Genomic DNA, 23,697 nt, shown 5'->3' on the forward strand with positions numbered 1-23,697 from the left:
GATGGGCTCAGCTCTGGGGTTTCTTTAATATGTAGTCCTCAGAGAAATGCCTTAATGCACCTAGAAAGAAAAAAAATCTCAACAGTTCCTCTTTTGCTTTGATGAGAACATCACAGAGGAAGCATAATTCTGTTTTAAAATGCCTTTCCTCTGTGCTGTGAGTGCAGAAAGCCTCACTCAGAGGCATAAAGGCCTCTGTAGAGTCGTTACAAACAATTTTTTTCCCTTCCACAAGTGCATCGCCTGGTTGTCAGAGGGATATCTTGTGGGCTTTGTCGGTTGTGTTGTGGGAGTTATGATTCAATTACTTTTGTATATATGCATTGTGTAATTAGAGACACGATCTCCTTGATTTACATGCTTTTAATGACTTTTTCCATTACTGCCCTGTTGTCTCTCTCCTGAACCTTCTGCACTCCACCTTAGCTGTTTTCTATTTACAATATTCCTTACACCTAACAGAATTGTAGAAATCTTATCTACAAGGCCATGGCTGCTGAGGAGTTCATTTTTCCCTTCATGTAACCCAGAAAGCTGTGCATTCTATACCACATTTTTTAATATCCTGATAAACAGAAGTATTAATCTGGAATACTTTTTTAGACTGACTGTGTGTGCTTGTGTGTTGCATTGGTTTCAACATTGCCATGATGCTGCAGAGTACTTCAGTACGGAATGCAGCATGATAGAGTGTTCGCTGTTTTCCTGAATTTCTTAGCGCGATACTTTCTTCTGGTCTCGGCTCTGCAGGCCTGTGCCAGTTCTGCTCTGGTCCCCCATCTGTAGGGCCTGCACCTAGAATCATATAGTGGCCTGTCATGTGACTGACACCATCCTACAACTGCCTAGCCTTGTCAGGTAGCCTTCAGCTGCGACACATCTCTCAGCACGTTCGTTGGATCAGGTGCATTGCGATTACAAGTTGCCTTGGTAACCGGTACCCACATCTTGGGCCTGATCTTGGAGAGCAAATGAGCAGAGTGAAGTAAAATATCTATCAGAGGGTTATAGCATCACTAGTCTGGTAGTAAATCTGACCGTTCCCCCCAAACAATTTGTCGAACTGCGCCGCGGCAACAAGGCTGATCGACAGGGAGTCATGATGCGACCACTTTTCTACCTATAATAGATCGGTGTTTGGTATTCATCGAATTACTGACGTCAAAAAAACTTTCATTTCTGCCTCAGTAATCGACATGATATCGATTATGACCGTTGTTGATTAGAGATTACACAGCTGTATGGGCCCAGTTTTCTGTAAACTGTACGTCTGATGTTGTACGTCTCCATTTTGCATTATGGTTGGGGTTGCAAGAAAAGGTTTTGCATTATCTGTCTTATGTAACAGTTAGCAATGTTTTTGTAACATTACGTAGTACTGCGCTGGCAGTTTAAGGGATAAATGCTTTTTTTATAACTAACAGGATAAGTTATTTTGAAAATGCTGAAAGATTGTTTTTTCCTTCTTTTTCATTAGTATATTTGTTTCTGCCATTACAGCATATTAAGTGCCTGGGCATTTCTATAAACTGATACTCTCATCCTCTGTGAGGCATCCAGGAGACAAATGTTAGAATTCCCCAGACATTGTAGCCGAGTGCCACACAGGGAGAGATGCGTGGGGAAAGCTGGTGCCAGGCCAGCGTGTTGATGTCGGAGGGTCCTGGCGGAGTGCCAGTCTGAGCTGGGTGCCCACAGGGAGGCAGTGTGTGGCCGGTGCATGGCGCCGAGGAGACGCGGGCACCGGGCTGTCACTGCTGAGCCCTCCCTGGCGTCATAGGCCGTTCTGCCCCGTGACAGGCGGGCAGGGTGGCAGCGTGGCAGTGACGTAGAGTAAGAGAGCAGAGAGAGGGGAAGTCAGGTACTGCGTCTGCTGCATCACATGTCATTTTATATCCGCGGTGGTCAGAGTGCCGGGTCTCCAGACATCGCCACAGACTCATTTTTATTTAGCACTGCAACGTTAAAACAATTTCTCATGCATGCTTAGGAAATGCAGACAATACAAAAGGCTAATCACTCACTCACACTCACTGAATTTTATTGTATTTACTATATGTATATTTTTACAGCAAGTGTACACATATATGATGTTTACATAAATGCTTACAAACATTTGTTCAAATATATATGAAAAGAATCCTGATATTGGAGTGTGTATTATAGGAACAATTTTTTAAAATTCTGTGATTGTTTCCTTCTCTCTGACACTCACTGCTCTCCCCTTTCCCCCTCTCTCCCTTCTCCCCCTCTTCCCTTCTCCCCCTCTCTACGGCCTCTTTGTATCCTTAAAATATTCTGCACATCCTGCAGCAGTTCCGCATGACAGACACCCCTAATATAATCTGTGTGTCTGAATTCTAATTTATATCGTCAGGATAAAATAAATAGTCTGCAGTTAATTACGTGGAGCCCGCTCCTGGCTTTGCCAGATGATTTATGAAGTGCACGCGGGCATTCTGCAACACATTTTTCTTAATTTATTTTTAATCTGTCTTTCAATTAATTTTCCTGGAAACGTCTTAATGATGTCAGAGGTTTGTGTTAATGAGACCAGGCCCCGAGAAAGCAACACCGGTGATTGGGGTTTAGCGGGGGGTGCAGGGGGTTGTTGGGGTTTAACAGGAGTGGAGGGGGTCGCTTCTGGTTTGACAAGGGCAGACTCAGCCTCAGCCCCCTAGACCCCCCCCCTTCCCCCCCTCCCTCAGGCAATTCTGTACTGCCTCCCTGTCTGTCTGTGGTTCTGCATTCTCAACTCTTTATCTTTACGTTTTCTTTCCCTCCTAACTGCCTTGTTTTAGTTGACTACTCTCCTGTTTGTCCAGGTCTTCCCTATGTAGCAACACATTAGCAGGTTTTTGCACTGTTCAGAAAAAAAAGAGGTCTGTGAAGTCCCCTCTTGTCCTGGTGTCTTCTCTGCAGTCAAATCCAATCATGGCTGGACCAGTTAGAAGGCCACAGCTCGGTTCCAGGGTGATAGCGTCATTAAAGAGAAGAAAACGTTTCCCCCTTAATATATGCATGTTCTCTCTCTTTTCGTTTTTCACAAATTAAGGCTGATGTGCTCCGCTTGCTGCGTGCTGCCATTCGCCAGCAATTAGCACCAAGAATGCTTTCATACAGCAGTTAAAAGCCGCACAGAGAATTAGGGGGTTTTTCTCCATTTATTTTATTTTTTTTCCAAGCTGTTGAGCCTTCCTCAGCCCCACAGTCTGCAGACACACACTGCACCATTCCTCTCCGTGGAGAATTACACTGAGACGCAGCCCGTCACACATCCGGTGAAGTATACCTGTGGCTGTTCATCGAGAAAATTAAACACAGGGAAAGTCTCTGGTTGGACAAATGAAGATTCTAAATATCCGCTTTATTTAAGCCATTTACTTTCTGTGTGTTTGGAACATTCGCGTAAACAGTTTCCCCGAGGTTCACTGTCAAATGCTTTCTGACTCGATTTCAATTATGCATTCATGCTACATGCTAAATGATAGCTTTAAGGTAAACTAATGATAATTTGTTCAGAATCCGGCCTGTGGTGATCTTAAATTGCATTCATTTGCCTCCTTTCTATCTTCCTTATTAATTTCTTCACACAAAAAAAAAAGAAAGACCCGGCATAAAGCAACTAAGCGTGGCTGGCTGCAGCCTCTCTTTTAAAACGCAGCAAAGAACGATTTAATTTCTCTTCTCTTTGTCTCCGCCGTCTCCTTATTCCATTCATACACAGATCATTACGCTCAGAGGCCTCATTTTAATCTCCTGCTGAGATTCCGGAGGAGGTTTTAACTAGTCGAGCGAGCGGCGGTCATCGCCCCGGCCCGATCGATACCTGTGGTCAGGATGGAGAGCGCGGCGGGTCCTTAATAGGTCCTGCAGGTCCCGCCATAAAGCACCTTTGGCGGACGCGCCCGCGGCTCCATAAATTGCAGCGGGCTTAATGGAGGGAGCCAAGGCGGGCCGGGGGATCGCAGGGGTGGGGCGGGGAGGGGCTGCGGGGGGGACAGGGACTGAGGGACAGAGACAGCTGCTTCCTCCGGACGCCCCTTTAACCGATTAACCCCCGGCCAGGAGTGGCAGAGCTGCCACCGGCCCCCGCAGCGCCGGGGGGGGGGGGGGGGGTTGGGGTCCCTCATCAATTCCCGCCGTGTCCCCGGAGCAAGGGCGTGACCGCGGGCTTTACTCACCGATGGGCGGGTTTGGTGTGCGGACTGCCGAGCGTGCACGCGTGCCCACCCTGCGCGTGTACGTATGTCTTTGTATGTGTTCGTATGTCTTTGTATGTAGTTGAAGGGCAGCCTGTAAGGGATGCTGGTACCGCCAGGAGGACACCGCAGACGCGCGGGTTTGGCATGCCGACTGCCACAGGGGCACGTGTACCCACCGTGCACGGGTTCGTATGTCTTCCTATGTCTTTGTATGTAATTGAGGGGCAGCTTGTAAGGGATGCTGGTAACAGCCAGAAGGACTCCCAGTGGGAAGGTGAAAGTGATGAGAAAAGTAGAGGGGGGAGAGGTGGAGTGGGCTGAGAGGTCAGACAGGAAGCCAGAAGGACAGACTGCCGACGATGTCTGCCTGTCTCTTGTTATTCTCCCCCCGTTGCGTCTGTGGTTGTGCACCCTGCAATAACTAAACAGATAGGAACCAACTTTAATTGCCTTTGCATACACTTATTCAGCCCTGAAGCCCTCAGTCCCACCTCCTCTCTCCGCTTCCCCTCGCCCTCGCAAATGAAGGAGTGTGAGAGAGAGAACGAAGGCAAGCATAATTACTTATTTTAGTGGAGTGCGGCAGAATGCCTTTTGCCAAATGACTCTAATTCCAAATGGTTAACAAGATTTTTCTCTTTAATAGAGCCGAATCCGTGTGACAGCAAATTGCTTTCCCATTTGCAGCCTTAATGGCTTTTCATACTTTGCACTTCCAATAAGCAGTAAACTCGGAAATTAATATTGCACGCAGTGTTATGATGCAAATGGGAGCAAGATAGGGAAGCGGTACCTTCATGCAGAAAGCTCTGATTAGATCCGTAATTGCTTCGGCAGGACTGTTTTTTTCCTTCTTCCCTTTTTCCATTCAGACGGCTTTAATCATTTATACGGCTACCTATTTTAAGTCGAGCAGTTTTGCTCTCGATTCATGTATGACAAATTTTGTTTCGTTTCATGTTGCTGTGAATCAGCGGTTTCCGGGCTTTTGTTTTGGAAGCAGTTTGTTCGGAAACTGCGCTTCCTTGGTTTGCGTGACGTCACTGAGGATGGCACAGTGACCTCTGCAGGAGTGGCATAATGTGCCAGTGTGTCAGAACACAGAAACACAGCTCTGTTTTTTTGGATGTGTGCAGAACTTGGGCCAGGGGTGCAGAACTTGGCTCAGGAAAAATTTTGTTTTGGCTCTTTTGAAGAAAAGCAGTTGGACATAGATGTTATTTTATTTTTTTTAAGTCATATGTTTTATATAATATTACTCTATATTCATACTTACCAGACAGAGTCAGTCCCATACAGTATAGGTTTGCATTAGTGTATAATTCTATGAGTATTATTGTCATAATTTATTTGGAAGATATAAAACACACAATGCTGTGTACAGTGCCCTCCATAACATGTTTACATGCAACAAAATAGTTTACAGTGCAAGTCAAATTAGTGCAATGGTTTCAATAAAAGTTGTTTGAATAAAATAATAAAACATCTTTAAAAATATTTAATTGAAGTGGGGAATAAATGATCAAATATTCCGATCCCTAAAATAACAATGTTTTACGCATAATACACACATGCTTCATGACACGGACTGCGTTATAATTTTAGGTTTTTGATAAATTCTTCTGCCAACTGTATTCAAAAGCTCGAATGTGTCAAAAAATACACATCACATGACATTTGAAACAATGAATACTGTGTAGTGAAAGTACTGTCCATTTTGAAAAAAGGAGTTTGTGTAATGAGCCAGTGTGCTCATTTTCAAGATTTCTATTCATATTAACTGTGAACCAAAAATGCAAAACATAGCTGTTATTCTCGAATGTTTATATGAATCCGCACTGTACACATACAGTGTTATATGTGTGTATGTCTAGGTGAAGTGATGTTCTATCATGGCCTGATAAAGACTCTTTAGTATTTTCACTCAGACATGTGAGTTAGTTGTCGTCAGTATTTCTCGGCCCCCCCATCCGTGAGGAGGGGCTGTGAGACAAGCCAGTGATTTAGAGTCTGTGCTGCACCACCAAGGATTAATATCTTCAAATGCTTTAAATGCAGATTATTCTCCTTGGCCATAAATATGCCTAAGGGGCCTTTTGCGTTGCACTGCACCATCAACACCTCTCCTCTGCTAGGAGGAAACGGCACTGGCTCAGCCAAGAGAGGGCTGCACTCTGCCGATCGTGGCAAAGTGGCAGAAGAAGCTTCCTGGACATTGCAACTGACCTCGGCCGAAAAAACGGCAAATAAACTCAATTGAATAAATGACAATTGCTGGCAGCTATTGAGGTCAAGCGTCTTTTAGTCTGTGGGGCTTCGGCAATACTTTATGCAGTGAGCGGAGTCACGTGTCTTCGTGCAATCTGATTCTCCCATCACGTCTCCATGGCAACTGCATATTTCTTCTTTTTTTCTTTTTTTTTTTTTTTTTCCACAGTGCATTCTCATTTCACCTGCCCCTTCAGCAGTGGGCTTGGAATTTTCCACCATATTAAAAAATGACATTGTCAATGTAATAAGCATAGTAATAATGGCAGTGATGATGATAAGATAATATTAATGAGCTGCGCATATAGAGATAGTAAAAAAATGAATAAGAAACCCATTGTGCTATAAAGTTAATGTAAGGCAGGAAAATTCAGGAGGGAATTTAATGAGCTTGTTTTATGAACAAACTCTTAATACTGTCAGGGCAATAAGAGGGTAACTCAAAATTAATGCAAAGTGTACTGTGCTTATTCAAGTGTTGTCACAGGTAGTCACATTTGTACTGTTCTTTTCATGGTTTGATAAACCTGAAGAGTGGTCCCATTAAGCACTGATAATATTAGGGTTTGAGTGTGGAATTATGCATTGTGATTAATCCAAGAAATAGAATGTTAGGTTTTACTATTGTCACCACTTTGACTAAATACATTAACACAGTAAAAAAAAAGGCTCATGGTTATTGCTAGCACAGACATATCTGAATGTACAAAAAATTTGTTTATTTATTCTTAGAATCACAAATTTTATAATTTCTATACATTTTTTTATGAATAGAATTACACATTCTATTAATTCAGGAGAACTTCCGGCAACTTTCATTTTCTGTTATTGTGTCAAGACAGTGTTGAAACCAACAATAACATAGATATAGAGCAGCCAGAAATAAACACAATACATGAATTGCCATAGTGTACATATAGAGCCATATAGAGTGTACAGTTAGCAACAAAATAAATATATATATATATATAATCAATAGGTTTTAAGCTATGTTGTATGCTCAAAAACGAACTGCCACTGAAGGAGATCTGTTAGTCCGTGTTCACTGAGTGAAGGGTATGCCAAACATTAGGCCTGAAATTCCCAGTTTTCTGTCTGTATTCTGCACTGTACTGTGACCTCCAGTGGCACTGGAAAAGGAAGTGTGTGATTGATAGTAACGAATGGCCATTGTAGGAACATGAAATATAATATTCATCAGGTACTTTTCTGTATTTGGCATTTATAGCTAACACTGTGCAAAGAAACTCTTCTGTATCATTACACTTTTCTCCTGCTCAGCTCTCACCCTTTTCCCTGGTCACTTGATGTTCACTGAGAAATATACTCAGAATAGGCATAAACCAGCAGTGGCACACTCGGAAGGTGGACATTTAGCCTCATAGTTAATCATGTTCTATAAGGCCTGTACATATGTTTCTGAGAGTTAATTGTATTTTCCACTAAGGGTATTTAAGTCTGCTGGTCATAATGGGGTGTATGGTAACCTGGTTGAGCGTAGGCTGGTTGTTTACAGTGCAGTGAGCATGCAGGGTGTTTGGTGTAGTGAATTTTTCTCTGGGTGTGGGTGGGTGAGTTAGCACTTGGTTACCCGCAAGTGCGTTGGTTGCTGGAGGAAGTACAGCAGGACAACTTCACCTTCAGAAAAAAATATATATTTTTGAGCTATTTTCCACATGCAGGGAACATTGTTTGGGAGAGGTCACAGCTTGTGCTTCACAACTTTCAATTAACATTCCTCTGCCTTTTATGCCTCAAGGACGGGGTCTTCTTGCTATTCCAGAGCTTGATGATTCAGTTGAGCCACTGTAGTTCGTTGGGAGGCATAGATCTCATTTCTGTTGAACAACTCAGTTTGGCCCCTCATTCCTGTAATGCTACTGTGGTATGTTTGCCAGTTGACTAGGACTGGACATTATGGTATGGTTGAGGTGGGTGGTTTCATGCCTCTTGTTATTTGAATAAGCAATGTTGGAAAATTGCTATCTTGATATTATGGCATCCTGTTCAAAATTTGTACCCAGAAACCTTTCTCACTGCAGTTTAGCAGTCCGTTACAAATGTCCAGTAAAGGATTGTGTTGTTATTTTGTTCTCTTTTTTATACATAAATTTTAATATTTTTACACACTGGCGTTGTTTTCCATCCAGATTTATTTTCAAGGCATCTTTTCAAAATTAATTATCTGTAGCCAAGTCTGGGAGTCCTCCTGAAGTATTTTTAAGATGTTGCTCTAAATTGGCAAACATGCATAAAACATATCTTGAAGTTAACAAAACTTTGCTGAACAATGTTTAGAAAAGCAGATGCATTTATAGCTGGCATTTTTTTTTTTTTTTTTTTTGGTATTATGGGCTGAAATGCAGGAATCTGTCCTGCTTTGCACCGCTTCATAAAATGAAAACAAGGAAGGCAGCACCATGTTGAATTTATACGGGTGCTATTGGGGAATGTCAGTGCAATTAATTGATTTGCCCGTATTTGTCAGGAAAGAGTAAGCGCCTCACCCCAGTCTGCATTATTAAAGCTAATACCATAGTGGTTTCTACAAGTCTTCCATCGTGAATCAAAGTCTGACACGGGCTGATGATGTATGGATGTATTATTCAGAATGTTGCATGGGGCCTGTTCCAGTGGTTCTTCCTCCTCCTTTCTGCCCCCCCCGGAGGACACCTGTGTTTTCAAAGCAAAGACCACTTAGAGAATAGCCCCCGGGCCTCTGCATACGCGAGTGCTCTGGCTTTCGCATTACCGAGCTCCTGTCCAGGTATTGGAACATAAACACTGTCAAATAAGCCTCCTCTTTCCTTCACAAATCCCAAATAACTTGGAGAAAGAAAGTACTGCTATGATGTGTTTAATTGCAGAGCAGGGGCATTGGTTCTCTGGGTATCTGCTGATGGGTTGTTGCTGAGGACGACGGTTCAGTAACAGTGTTTGTTTTTTTAATCAAATGTACTGTTAAGCTGAAAAGTACATTTTTAATACCTATAACACTATTAACTATCAAATGATTTATACATCATAAAAAGGGAGGGTTATGTTTTTTTTTTTTAATCCTGTATTATGATGACATTTATAACAGGTGTGCAGCAGTGATTCCTGCAGCAAGCAGTATTGCCATCAATCAATCCATAAAACAATCAATAAAATATTATGTAAGCTTATTCATTTATGGTTCCCTTTACAGACAGCTTTTCACATGGCCACAGAAAGGCACTGATTGGAATCAATTATAATTTACTTACTGGCATTACACAGCTGATAATTAGGTATTACAAATCTATCTGTCCCAGCCCAGTGACCTAGGCTAGACTTGTGAAGCTAAGAAGAGATGCTAGGCTGCACTGAGCTGGCAGGAGCATACAATCGCTCCTGTAAACTCTGAAATTCATTTTTCGAGATTTGTGGTTTAACCATGTCTTTTTTTATCTATTGTAATTAGCTGGAATAGCTAAGTCCTACCTAGCAATACACAGGATTGCTCTCCCCTGTATACTGCTGTCCTCTGCCCAGGACCCCCCCACCCCCCCAAAGCTAAAACATACTCAGAACACTGTTTGCTTCATGAATTATATACGCCTGCCATGTTAGGTTCATTTAAATGCAAAATAAATTATATAAATCTTTTTTTTTCTTTTTTTCCCTGCGTGAGCCAGTAGCAGACAGCAGAGAAGCCTGCTTTGTGACACTCGGCATCAGAGAGCAGAACAAACGGAACGCAGCGCCCACCCCGGCCTGGCGTTCTCGCCGCGCGGTGACGAGTCGCGCGTCTGACATCACGGGGATAAATACCAGACAAAATAGCAGAGAAAAAAAAAACAAGTCCCTGGTGGGCGCGGGCTTACAAGGAATGGGGTTAATGATCAGACGGCTCATTTAATTCCCTGTCTGAGGAGCTGGGTTTCGATCAGCAGCTGAGAGGGGGGAAAAAAGAGATCTGCTTTCGTATTACACTTTGCCATTTGTATAGTGAAACATTTTTAATATTTAAAACAATCCAATTACAGGGAAAAATAAGAAAGGGGTTCATAAACCCTTGAAATAACTTGGTCTGTTCTGAATATTTAATGGAAGTTTGTGCATACGGCTTTGCCAGTTATACTGTCTTTATTGAGATGAGATGGAAGACTGAAATGGCTTCGAATTAAGCAGTCTGCTGTTTATAGGATAGTCATCAAGATGGCAGAGGAGGATATTAGAATGAAGTGGCTTTATTTTCATTTTCACCTCTTAAAATATACGCATTTGACAGAACCTAGCAGTGAAGAATATTATCATTGAGATGCCATTTGAATAGCACAGGAATGAACCTCGGTCTCAGGCTAGATCAACAGTAAAAGCCTCAGCCTAGACCTTTCCCTGAGAAATGAGATGGCTGAGATGCTTTCATGCATCCGCACACACACACACACACACACACACACACACACACTTATGGCCTATTATTCCTTTCATTGTCCCAATAGGTCTCTCCTTGCTTCTTTAATACACAATGTATTTATACTCAAGTTATGACACTTTGATTTTGTAATCCCCAGATATCACAAAGAAAACCCAAAAACTATAAAAATGAAATGAACATGTTGGCCGTCTGTTTACCCTAAATACAAGGTGTCCAGGAGAGCAGGCCTGTGTGGGAGTGAAATGTGAATATAGGCGCTCAGCCTGGTCAGAGAGCTCTGCTTTCTCACGTCAGTCCTGTGATCATTGACAGAATGGGGACAATTATAAATCACTCCACAGTCGGTCGAAGGGAGCAGGAATGTAAGAAGTCATGATGAAAAGCATGCTGGCCTTTTTCCATCTGTGTCTGGTGCTGAGCATTGCTCCATTTGCACGGCCCCTGTCACGTGTTCCAAGCGCGGCCAAGCCAAAGCATTCCCTCCATCTTCCTGCAGCTAATGTCAATAGCAGCGCCTTAACATCAAACAGTGCCCAGAACAACCCAAGCCTTCCTTTTGCTTTGGTTTTCTTCTTGTGATTTTTTTTTTAGACAGAGGTTCTTTCCAATGAGTTAGAGCTAATAACAGAACAGGACATGGGTGTTTTTATTAAGAATAACAGCAGAGAAATACTCATCATAGGTCTGCCACATTTATGAGACTCCAGGATGCTTCGCCCTGGATACTTGGGGCTTAAGTGGCCTTAACTCAGTTCTAATCTGGTAGGCCAAACCTTTTGATCTGTTGTCGTGCCGGCATAAGGAGAATGTTTGTGATAATCCGTGTGAGTGTGACACAGGTGAAGTGCTTTATTCTTACAAACAAGAACTGCCTCACAAAGACAGGCATTGAAAATATTCCTAAGAACATAGTATTCAAGCTCTGTTCCCTATTCACAGAGCTAACAGCACTGCCTGCATGGTTGAAGACCGATATTGGCCCGGTGGAAATCCATGAGAAAAGTGTAGCGATGTTGGGCTGTACAGGCAGGGATGTTTCAGGTGAGCCGCGGTGCTGCAGAGCAGGCTGGGAGTCTCTGGTGCCGGTACCTGACCCAGAGCAGGTAGACGCCGGGGCCCGGCTGCTGCACAGCTAGCCTCTCCACGAGTCTACCCCTCAGGCCCTCACCCGCGCGTTCAGAATAGATCTTTATTTACAGCGCAGAACTGGGAAACAGCTGGTCAATCCATTTAGCCTAAGGCCACTGATTTGTTCCTATTTACTACAACACCTAAAGAAAAGCCGGGGTATTTTTTCCCCTTCTCTTTCCTATTGATCCGCAGCTTAGAAAATCTGCTCTGCTGTCTAAACACTATTGATCCCTCCTCTCCACTGTGAGTTCCCGTACCAGTGTATAAAGGGACTGGATGAATTGAAATTTCATTTCCGACAACTTGTTCCTGTTATTTTTACCCTCTTTCGACGGGAAGAAACATGCGCTGGAGGCCCCGCCGCTCGATGCGAGTCAATAGCAACCTGGTGGCGGGAGGAGCGGGTCACGCAGCCCGCGCTGGCCGAGCCTCGCTGCCTTCTCATTGGCTCAGCGCCGCCGTCCTTCACAAAGCACGGACGCACCGGCACAGTACCGCTTACGAGCACCTCCCCGTTAAACTCTGCCAACTCTGCCCCCACTGAGAGGTACAGTCTGGTACACGAGGGCGTGCAGTTAGGCACTGACAGCCCTCCTATGGTCAGGGGATTCTTAGTGAAACAGGACCAGGTGCAAAACAAGGCATCTCCATCAGGAGTCATACGAGAATTGAAGCAGTACCTTTGTAACACCTTGGCTACAAAGTAATGATGAAATTCCAGCATTTTGATTTTGACCCAAAACTGAATAACTACCATCTTATAAAGTTTTATTTCTCTCTGTGAACTGTGGACAGATGTAATCTGAGATCAGGCTTTTGTTGTCAAATCATTAGGGGCTGGGTGCCATAGTAGGTGAAAGAGGGACTGAGCATTTTGCACTTCAAATAGCAAATGGGCCTGAGAATGTAGTTTCTAATGGAGCGTAGCTGGGGCTCATACTGTATGTCCATTTTAATGTAGTATCTCAGAGATAATTAATTAGATGAATGATTATAATCTTAATTGGAACCAATAGAGGATTAATTAATTATCTAATCGTGTATTGCACATTTGTTGAATATGCATTTTGCATTGAATATGCATTTGCAGCGATGACTTGTGCAGACTAGAAACATAAAAAGGTCAGAAAAGCTCATATACCATGTGGCAGGAAGAGTAGATGGAAACATTCATTTTTACCTTCTTGGAAGGACCTGTGACTTTCTCTTACCTGGTCTTCCAGCTCTGTAGAGGCTGCAGAGGGTGACGATATTCTCCTGAGGAGAAAAAAACAACAACACTCAGACAGCAACAGCTGTGCCACGCCCAGAAAAAGCCCCACAGCATCACCTGGAGGCTGAGTATGAAACAGCTGTCCATTCCTCCCCTCTTTTCATACTGTGCCTGTCACTGTGCCTGTACAGCCTGTACAGCCTGTGTGTGTGTTTACTGCATTACATGAAATAAACAATTATTAATGAATAATTAAAAATATTAACGCTATAAGACACATGAGCCTCAAGCACGTAGACTGGATAGCCCCTACGTCAGTTAACACTGAAATCCATTTAATGACCGGGAAACTGTCCCATTTTCACACAAAAAATGCAAATTCATATTTTAACAGATTATTACTTGTCACAATAATATTTATCATCATGAGTGCTTAACTAGATGGGGTTGTGTGACTTATTTTTCTCCCTGCAGCCATTTCTTTATGAGAACATTTTCCCCCACATACAGTACACCACCTTTGCGTATCCCGCCTTCAAAAAACAAATTGAACATTCATAAAGATACACACACAAACAGCCCAGCAGGTCTGCCGCAGTGCCTGTAAGACACTCAATCTGAATTGCATATCTGCCCCGGAACCCGCTTGTCATATGCTGTATTAAGAAAAATGGTCACGCAGTTTGACACAAATTGGAAAATGACTTTTGGAAAATGGGCGCCGGTGTGGAAATTAAAGATATTAAAATTATAAATCAGTGTCTGGGTGGGCTGGCACTGGAGAGATGACGGGCTGGACTACGAAAAGAATACCCCCCCCCCCCGCCCCAGACCAACTCGGGTGAAATACGGGAGGCTCAGCCAGTCCTGAGCCTCTAGGGCGTGAGGGCCAAAGTGGTGGAGGGGGGGCAGGGGGGCTTGGGTTGGTCTGACAGACCACTGAACACTCCAAGGCAGTGAGTGATCAGGTCTAATCCTGTGGTAGCTCTCGACTCAGATTGATATCAGCTCTCAGTGAGCAGTGGAGAAAATGGAGACTGCTTTTGCTGCAGTGTTGTGTCAGCTTCTTTTTGCAGCTGTTTTGCTGCAATGTGCTAATGGATCATTTCTGAGGTGTGATCTGCGTCATGCAAAGTTTTCTTCCAACACTTATCAGACACCTCCGTTCCCCCGTGTGCCTAGCCTCTGACCTGCGTGTGATTGCCTGTCTATCTGTGTGTCTGCCTGTCTGTCTGTCTGTCTGTCAGTGTGTGTGTGTGTGTGTGTGTGTGTGATAGAGGAGACGCAGAAAAGAATCAGACAAGGGAGCAGATTGGGGGGAGGAGCCGATTGCAGGCATTGTCCTAGATGGAAAGTGGATATTGCGTCGGTCTTGGTCTGTCCCTTGGCAGAGCTTTCAATAGCATATTCATAACCCACGATTGATCCCCAACAACTCCACTAATGGGCCATTCAGCAGCATACAGACACAGAATCCCCATAACCAGACATGCAGTTTAACACTGTAACCTCAGAACATTCCCAAACCATGCATAGGGACTGAGCCTTTTCAGCATGCTCAGACGTCTCCAAAATCACCTACTCCTCATTCTCACAAGCATGGATGCCGTTAAAGTAAAAGTACACATTAGCATTTCATTTGTTGGTCTGTATAACTGTTAATCAAAAATGCAAAAGCAGAAAAAAATGATCATGATATCTGGCTGCACACAAACATAAACGGTGATTGCGAAAAATAGATCTTCACTTCCTCTTGCCCTGGAGGAGGCTAACATGTGAATACCTTCAAGCATGCTAAGTCAGATCATGGGCGGAAGCATTGTTCTACTGAGAGAATACATCAGTCTGTATGCATAAGTAACTTATAAAACTTCCCTGTACACAAGTCATACATATATCATTGTTAGTTCTAGAAATAACAAAGAATATTCAAGACTTTTGCATACATTAGATCTTTGGGTGCCTTCTGGGGATCTGCTTTTTTCTTCTCGTGCATATGAAAGCTTTGATTCTGGGATTTTTAATTCACTGAAAAGTAAATTAGATCTCCACAGTACCTTGCTCTTCTTATTGTTGCAGATTTTCCATGAGAATTCCTCTCTGTCCAGAGTATAGTCTGATTACATCTCAAAGCTCATTGCTCTAATACTGTCGGTGTGGGTAGTTTTCATGTGATTAAAAAAAAGAATAAGAATTGATTTTCCTTTTCACACTTACTTGATAACTGCTATTTTGCTTATGCACTAGGCTCTGTGACAGATTTGTTGAGAACATTACAGTAAATATAATTTTATTGAATGATGAATGGTCAGACACAATTGCCTGATGAGTCCTGTCCTACTGTGTGCACGTGTCCCTCAGCCTTCTGATTGAATGCATATAGAGAACTACACTACACTTTTAATAAAATCAGCTGTGTTGCCAAGCTGTTTGTACATAATTATGTACACACTTGCATACTAAAGTCATGGCCTTTACTACAGATGAACACTGAGGGTCTACCAGAGAGGCTTGTTACAACAACAGTAACTGTATGCATCCTGGTGCCTTGACAAGCTGACCGTTTGCTCTTGGGGGAAAAATTCGGATTAAGTATCAGAGGTGGGATAACCACTCAGGAGCTCGCAGTACAAAGAGGTCGTTCCAGGTCCAGTCACAGGCCCAGTCTTAACAGTCTGACATTATTCTGTGCCCACAGAAAGTGACTGCTGTTTTAGAATGGTCTTGCCTCAGGGTCCATTCAGCTATGAATATCCATCCCAAAATCATTCCCAAAAGGTATGATCCAGGACCAATGCTTGGTAGTAGCTACAAAGTCTACAACCAGTTCTGGTGGATTTTATCATTACTTTTTGATAAATTGCTGATTAACACCTGAGATATCAGGCGATTCCAGGCCTATTCCTATTGAAGGGGTGAGTCCAGGTTGGGACTGAGGTAAAATCAAGCTCACAATCTTTTACTACACTCTAAGACTAGACTTTGCTACCCTGGGATTAAACTGTTCTTTTTAAATATGAAAGTACTTCCATCAATGCTTTAACCCAGTTTCAGCCAATCTTTATCACTTCTATTTATCAGAAAGGGCAAGAAGCACACCTGGGAATTTGTCTAATTAATTTTTCAAAGTTGGTATCAGAATAGACACTGAACAGTCTTGAATTGAATGTCACCTCCCTGGTTGTACCTTTTGCCAATAAAGCACCAGACTGAAAAGTGTGCAGACGTTGTGCTTGTTCCCTACCCACGCATGCCATCACCCCTGGCATTACCACTCCAAGCTTCTGCGACAGCCTCCCTTTCAATATTTCATCAGCTTTATTTCAGCGGGGATATTTGCCATTCTGCCGTAATATTGAAATATTCTTTTTTAAAAATGTGGGCTTTAAAAGAGAGAGAACTTTTTCATTACAGTTTCATGTGTTTTTCGCTGGCTTTAGCCATTCGTTAGTGGAAGGGTACGGTACTTTGACTCGAGATGATGACACCAGGCAGGTTGCAGAACTCACTGTGCATTCTTTAACCCAAAATCTGAACCAATGTGTTAGGCGATTAATTTAAACTTGTCAGAATAATGGTATTGTGACATAGCATGTGATTAAACTGTACCAGATTAAGACTGGCACAGTATAATAACTTTAGCAAAGCTTAGTGTGTGAGTCCCAGCTACATGGTTAATTCTTAACTGTAATCCAAATGTGGTACCGAAACACAGCACTCCTTTTGCAAAATGCAAGAAATTATACCTTTTAGTTGGTTACTATATTTTCTATTCCCCCTCATTTTCTTTCCCTCTCAAGATAGTTCATCTCTCTGTGGATGCCAAGACTTTAAAAGACAGACTAATAAGTTCATGGGAGGGTTCAGGGACTTTGCCAGTGCTCCTGCACACAGTGTCCTCCATCTATTAACTGCCACAGCTGAAATTTAACCCTTGCTTCAGTTGAGTGGGCCATGTCCTTTATTATCCTACTGTTCGGGCTGTGTTTGTTTTTTTTTTAAAAAGAAGTGCAGGGGGGGATTAGTCTTGCCCTAGTGAATGTGCCCTGAAAGGCCTAGCACTGAGGCCCTGTGTTGTGTGTGTGGCACTGTGTGCTGGGGCAGTTGGCTCTGAGGTGCAGCCATGATGGAGTGTAGGTGCTGTAAGAGGCACCGGAGAGAGACTGGGAAGGCCGTGGTTGTTCTTTTCTAATGAGAGCTCACTAATACAGTTACATGGGCAGCCCTATGAACACAGGCTTGTGAAGTGCAACTGACTTGACAGACGAGTGGGTTTCTGTGTCCAGGGCGTAGGGAAGGACAGGGAGGAAGAACAGTGTTGGGAGGAGGAGAGAGGTTTTCTCACATAAGGCATTAATAAGAAAGTAAAGATGTCTGCGTCCCTTTCATAATGTAAGAGCCATTCTAAGTGGTTTATAGGGCCCAGAAAGATCCCTCTCTGTGGTGAGTAACCTTGTGCGAGCGGCGAGCACTGAGACAATGTTTTTACAGTACTGCTTAACTGTGCTTTGGGACCGCAATAAAGCACTGGCTTCAAAGCATGGCGCTCGCCGTTGAGTGTTCTCTAGTAGTTGAATAAGATTACTTTGAAAACAGAGTGCAGACAGGTTGATTAATAGAAGGGTCCTCAGAGGTGCACCGCGCAGTGTATTTCCACACTTTACTCACAGCCTTTCATTTCATTCACGTGCACTTACTAACACTAACCCTGACATATGACCGCTTTGCCAGTTCATATAGAGCTGTTTTCCCCCCCTTTGAGCACACTCCTGCAAAACTCACAGGGTGTGTAATAGTTCTGTTATTTTCACATCCATCAGGCATGCTGTGCGAGGAGGGACAATGCTCCACTCGAAAAGTTTTATTACTTAAAAGTCAAAGTTTTTTTTTTCAGTTTTATGACTATTATTACAGGTCAAAACCCCTGCTGTTTTGCTGTTTTGTTTCTTGTAAGTTGATATCAATGTCTACTCTGTGGTATTCTCTCCTTCCATGTATTTAGGGAGAGTATACAATTCCAGCCAAAATTATCTTTGTGTGGCCACAGTGTAACTGAGCTCCTGTCATATCTGCCATGTGGTCCTTACTGTGTATCTTTAGTTGGCTGTCTAGTCTCGTTGTGCATGAGGATTTTTTATCTGGTTTGAGTTGGGTTTCTGTCACCTGACCTGCAGCCTTAGTGTGGTAGTCTATGGGCTGTTATCTGGTTACAGTGTATGTCTGTACAGTTTTATATCTGTGAGTATATATGTCTCTGATGCTCTGATGTCTGGTGCCTGCCTCTGTCCTCAGGTGATGCAGTTGGAGCTATGGCAGGGTGTACAGTGGGACAGGGAGAGCCCTGGCAGTGGAGGTGCTATGACCGTAAAGCCTGAGAAAGGAGGAGGCTGTGGAACCCGTGCCCGGAGGAGGCGCAGCATGCCTGCACACGGCCCTCTGGGACCTGAAACTGCAGGAGGACAGGACCCAGGGCCCGGGGAAGGAGGAGCAGTATCCGCTGGAAACACAGGAGAGCTGCTGGCCACGGTAAGAGCACAAGGGTGCGGAACGAGCAGGGACACAATCAGGCCCCATCACATTAGGCCACAGGGATGTAATTAAGTTCTGCTCGGTGTGAGACTGCAATTAGCGACCTTGGAATGAAACAATTCTCTCTTTTTTTTCAGTGTATTGAGTTAAAATGCATATGAGCTCAGGGTTTTTCAATTAACATTTTGTGCTTAGGTGGCAAATGAACTGGTCTAGTTGATGGACTTTGGGGGGGGGGGGGGGCAGGGGGGGACATTAGCTGTGTGGTGAAGAAGGAGCTGGCCTTAGTCCTGCTTGTGTTGTCCTGGAACACTGTGTTGCGTATCTGATTTGTCGGAGGCATAAATGCTACCATTTGTTACTACCCATTTCAAATTGTTACTTTGAGAACATTTGTTAAGTTCTGCAGGAAATGTAACAGACTTGTGCAGCAAATGGGACGAATCCTTCAGAACAGTAATCACTTTATTCAGATAACTGTTTAAGAGAAAATAATATGCTGTTTTGTGTAAAAATGAGAAGATAGACAGTGTAGATCTCAGTGTATTTTTAGGGCAGTGGTATTGCATGTTTGATTGGCTACTGCAAGATAGCTCTGGTAAGCGCCCCGCTATGCAGGGGCTGGTAGCGTGGCCGATCTGTGTGTACCTTCTGTGGGTAGAATGGATAATAATGCTAACCCTCATTCTTGGCTGTTCCATTTCAAGCTAACTGTAAACATCTTCAGAGCTGTGTGTTTCTGATCTGTGGCTGTGTAGAACAGCAGCCACTACTCAAGAAGACCTGATAACCGTATTTCAGCAATGTTTCATTCGTAATGCAGACAACAGAAGCATCCTCAACATGCCTACTACAGTCTGTTTTAGTTTTGTTACCTGAAACTGTAGGTTACCTGAAACTGTAGGACAGGCCTGTCCAATCACTGCAGTGTCCTCCATTAATGTGGTTTTGTTAAAATTCCAAGGGCATACCTCCACGTCCATTGTCTCAGCAGCCAATTTGAATTCATTTAGCCTATAAAGACATTTGTCAGCATAGAAGCTGTTGGTTGGAGGCCATGTCTCACCAGGCAACGGCATTTACAGCTTGCGCAGACATACTCAGTGCCCACAGTGTCTGCACAAGCTCTATATCAAGCGTCGTCCTCCAACTCACTGTCTGTTTGAGCTGGTGAATCACAGATGAAAAGCAGCTGCTCATATCACATGTTTCAAAGGAGCGTGTTCTTTTCTACTCTGTTCTTTGTTGATGAAGCGGGTTTTGATGTCACTGGTCAAGATCCAGTTAATGGCCGATGTGCTAAAAGTCTCTATTCTGCCCTAGAATGCCAGTGTAAGAATCATCCAGGCTTCACCCATGATTTGACTTGATTATGATCTAGGTTATTTCCTTTGCCATATAAATAATTTACACTGCGCCTTTGTCTTTCATTCATGAAACACTGCGGTTATTAAATGGTTTTAATTAAATTAAATATCAAAATGGCGTATCAAATTAGTTTCATCAGAATAAAACGCATAGTCCACAATTCATACTGACACCAATTAGCATGGCTGCATGGTGACCGTGGTGCTTAAGTGGTCAGACATAAAATGGCATCCTTAATCTGGAGCATCATCACTCCTATAAAACAAGCCACAAGGGTTGTCATGGTTTGTGTCCCTTCTTGCTGTTAATCTCTCCATCCCAGTTTTTCTTACTGTGCTTGTAATGTAATTACTCACAACAATCACAAATCCATATTCTCAGCACAGTGTCATAAATATGGTGTTTCATCATATTTTAACAGAAGTAGGGCCATTATGTGTGCAAAAACAGAGATGGGAGGAAAAAGGGTACTTTTGGATAATTATGTGTAATTCACAACAATTTCTCTGAACCTGAATAACAACTTTGCTAGAATAGTGTAAACCCACATTATCCAATTTGCTATTAACTGGGGAATGTGAGTTGGAGCGGGGCACTAAACCAACCTATGTCCCTAAAGCAGCAGAATTATCTGGTGCATTGGTGATGTTTTATTTTTTTTCTGAAAATGGGATAGAAAATGGACAGAATGTTTTATCCTGAATGTTGTTGCTTTTGAATAGCTGAGAAAATGCTTTTATGGCGGACAATTTCAGTAATTAGAGGACATCCTATATTCCTCCTCTTTCTCCCATTATGAGTGTAGCATTTTAGGATCATTGCTGTAAAGCTGATTATCGATAATTTTGAAAACCCAATGAAAACAGGCAAGGCCACTCATTTTATAAATACACTGAATTTATATTAAATGGCATTTGTACTTTCAAAGTTGTGATGAACTTTTTTTTTATCAAATCAGAGAGAATCAGGTTTCCAGGGTCACTGAGCAGTGTTATAACAGACTCTTCCTCTTTTGGTCTGAAGGCACAGGAAAGCAGGTTATCCCTGAAACAAGGTATTAAGGAATAAGGTAACAATGTGCCCACATACAGTACCACCCACCTGAGCAGTTTAATCCCCCCTTGAGTCTGTCCACTCCAGAGCATGACTTCACATTTGTCACTGCATAAAAAAATTAAAAAAACTTTGCTCCAAATAAAACTCAATTGTGTTTTAATGCACAGGAATGTCTCTACAGAATTTGTCTTTCCTTTCCTTTTTTTGTATAGTCTTCTTATGTAACAGGTCGCTCTGACCTGTTTGGAATCTGCAAGTAAAGCAAAGTGTAAACAAGATGTCCTACCCATTTATTAAAAGCATGAAGCATAATGCCTCTGCATTACTTTCTCAAAATGATCTTCCTCTTGTTTCTTTGCCGTTGCAGTATGGTCTCGCTGAATTACTTGAAAAGGGTAGTTGTGTAACACTGATATTTGTGGGTGGGCATATTTCAGAGTAAAATGAGGAAAGGTGCGAGCGGAAGCGGGTGCTTGGTAGCTGTCGAGCCGCACAGCAGTTTTCCCTTTGAAGGCTGTGCCAGGCGAGGCTGTGTGGCAGTCTGTTGAGCAGTGAATCCTCAGACCCATACATTAGTCCCGCCCCCTTCCATCCGATCGGGGGTTCGTTTCCCAGCTGTGATGTTTTTTCTGTACTGTGATCCCATCTTTATCTGTGACCCTGCTGAATTAAGTGAAAACAAATACAAACGGCAAATCAACTGCAGTGCTGTCCTGTGCTAGGTCAGGTTTGCTTCTTTTATGCTCAAGCGCAATGCACACTTATGTTACCAGTGTTATCATGCCCATTAGACTACGTTTACACTTGATGTCCAGTTCCGATTTTTTGTCTCTGTCTAATCTTTTGATCTCCTGTTTTTCTTCTACTTTTTAAAGTGACCCATATCCGATACCAGGCAGTGTAAACCTAGCCTTAGACCAGTGGTTCTTAACCTTGTTGGAGGCACCGAACCCCACCAGTTTCATATGCTCATTCACCGAACCCTTCTTTAGTAAAAAAACTAACTAACTGCAGACTAGACTGAGGGGTGGACCTCTGCGGCGGAGGCTCCACCGAACCCCTGAGACCGACTCACCGAACCCCTAGGGTTCGACCGAACCCAGGTTAAGAACCACTGCCTTAGACATATCTGTGCTTATCACAAATGAGAGTGTATTGTGTATGTCTGAACTAAAAAGTTAACATTTCCTATGCCTTTTCATTTAATCATCTGTTTCCAGGGATAAAGTTATTTCTGTGTATGGCTCCTTGAATAGTAATTGTTTATCTTAACAAAAGAGTTACAATGCTCACAGAAAAAGTGTTATTTATTTTCTTGCACATAGATAGGCCCCATGGTCTGGTATTGACTCTGTATCATACCAGTGCCACTATTGCAGATAGCAACAGTGTGGCACACAATAGAAGCGAGGGTTTCAGTCGGCCTTGATATTCCTGTTGTTATTAAAGAACAGATTTCTTAACTTTTTCTATGTTGTTAGATAAATAAACCATTCATTTAATATCGCAGTGAGCAAAAGCTCAAATCTAGACGTCTAGAGGGGTAGAAATGTAGCCTAGCCTGGCTATGTCCTAGTCGACTGGAAAACCTTTTCAACCAAATGTAGCCTGGTTTTCGCCTGAAAGTCTAGCATCTGTTTGTTTCTTTTGCACTGTGTACAAAATAAGCAACAATCGCAAGCTTTGGAAGAGAGAACATATCTGTCTGCGCTCTCCCGAATCAGTAGCAGAGGTGGGGTGCTGGTGAAAATGAAAATGATTTGGCATTATAAATTGGGCGAAAAAGGAGTAATAACCACAGTCAACTCTTGCACAGCCACAATTAGATTGCAGACTGTGGGGTGTCACACTGCACCAAAGACTAGTGCTTTAGGTGGACGTGCCACCCAGGCACAGCCAGCCAGCGTCTTTCTGACGCCTTTCTACAGATGTGACTTGCAGCTGGGAGAAAAATGAAGGGAGAAAATGTTAAATTAACATATTAATACAAGGACAAAATGGTCAGCCAGTCTGCATGTGCATGGACACAAGGTCATAATGAGATTGGGGGAACTCATCTTGCAGAGAGAGGAGGGGGCGGGTAGAGTCATTATTATAGTGCATGTTTGCTGACAGGCCACATGTGAATAATGTGCTGAATAAAAGCTGCGCTCCGTGTTACATGCTATAGAATTTCTAGTGCTGCTCCAAAAAATAAACCTGTGTTTAGCAGTCTTTAACAATATTCCAAACGGAATGTAATGTTGAGGTTTAAAAAAAACCAGGTTGCAACAACACTTCAGAAAGTACTGTATATCCCCTTCTTATCCAAACTGTGATGCAATGCAGAACCAACCCTGAATTGCACATGTCGAAAAATCCCACATTGCTTCTAATTTGACTAGTGCCTTCGGTGTTTGGAATCAGGCCTGAAATTCTCATCTATGCTTTGTACCTGTCTTGCCTGAACAAGAGTCACTTCAAGAAAATGGTTCCCATTTGTGACCTTCTTTGTTTGCAGCTTGTTTTTCTTTTCCTCACTT

General features: G+C 43.0%; 1 long non-coding RNA gene across 2 annotated transcripts in view; it reads left to right on the forward strand.

Annotated features, from left to right (window-relative positions):
- LOC118215771 overlaps positions 1-23,697 on the forward strand; it is a 55,682-nt gene that overhangs the window by 11,613 nt on the left and 20,372 nt on the right. For both annotated transcript variants that reach the window (XR_004762886.1, XR_004762887.1), the window contains one exon: positions 18,515-18,748. This is a non-coding gene — a long non-coding RNA (uncharacterized LOC118215771). The remainder of the gene's footprint in view (positions 1-18,514; positions 18,749-23,697) is intronic.

Source organism: Anguilla anguilla, chromosome 16 (assembly GCF_013347855.1).
Source record: "Anguilla anguilla isolate fAngAng1 chromosome 16, fAngAng1.pri, whole genome shotgun sequence".
Classification (NCBI taxonomy): Eukaryota; Metazoa; Chordata; class Actinopteri; order Anguilliformes; family Anguillidae; genus Anguilla; species Anguilla anguilla.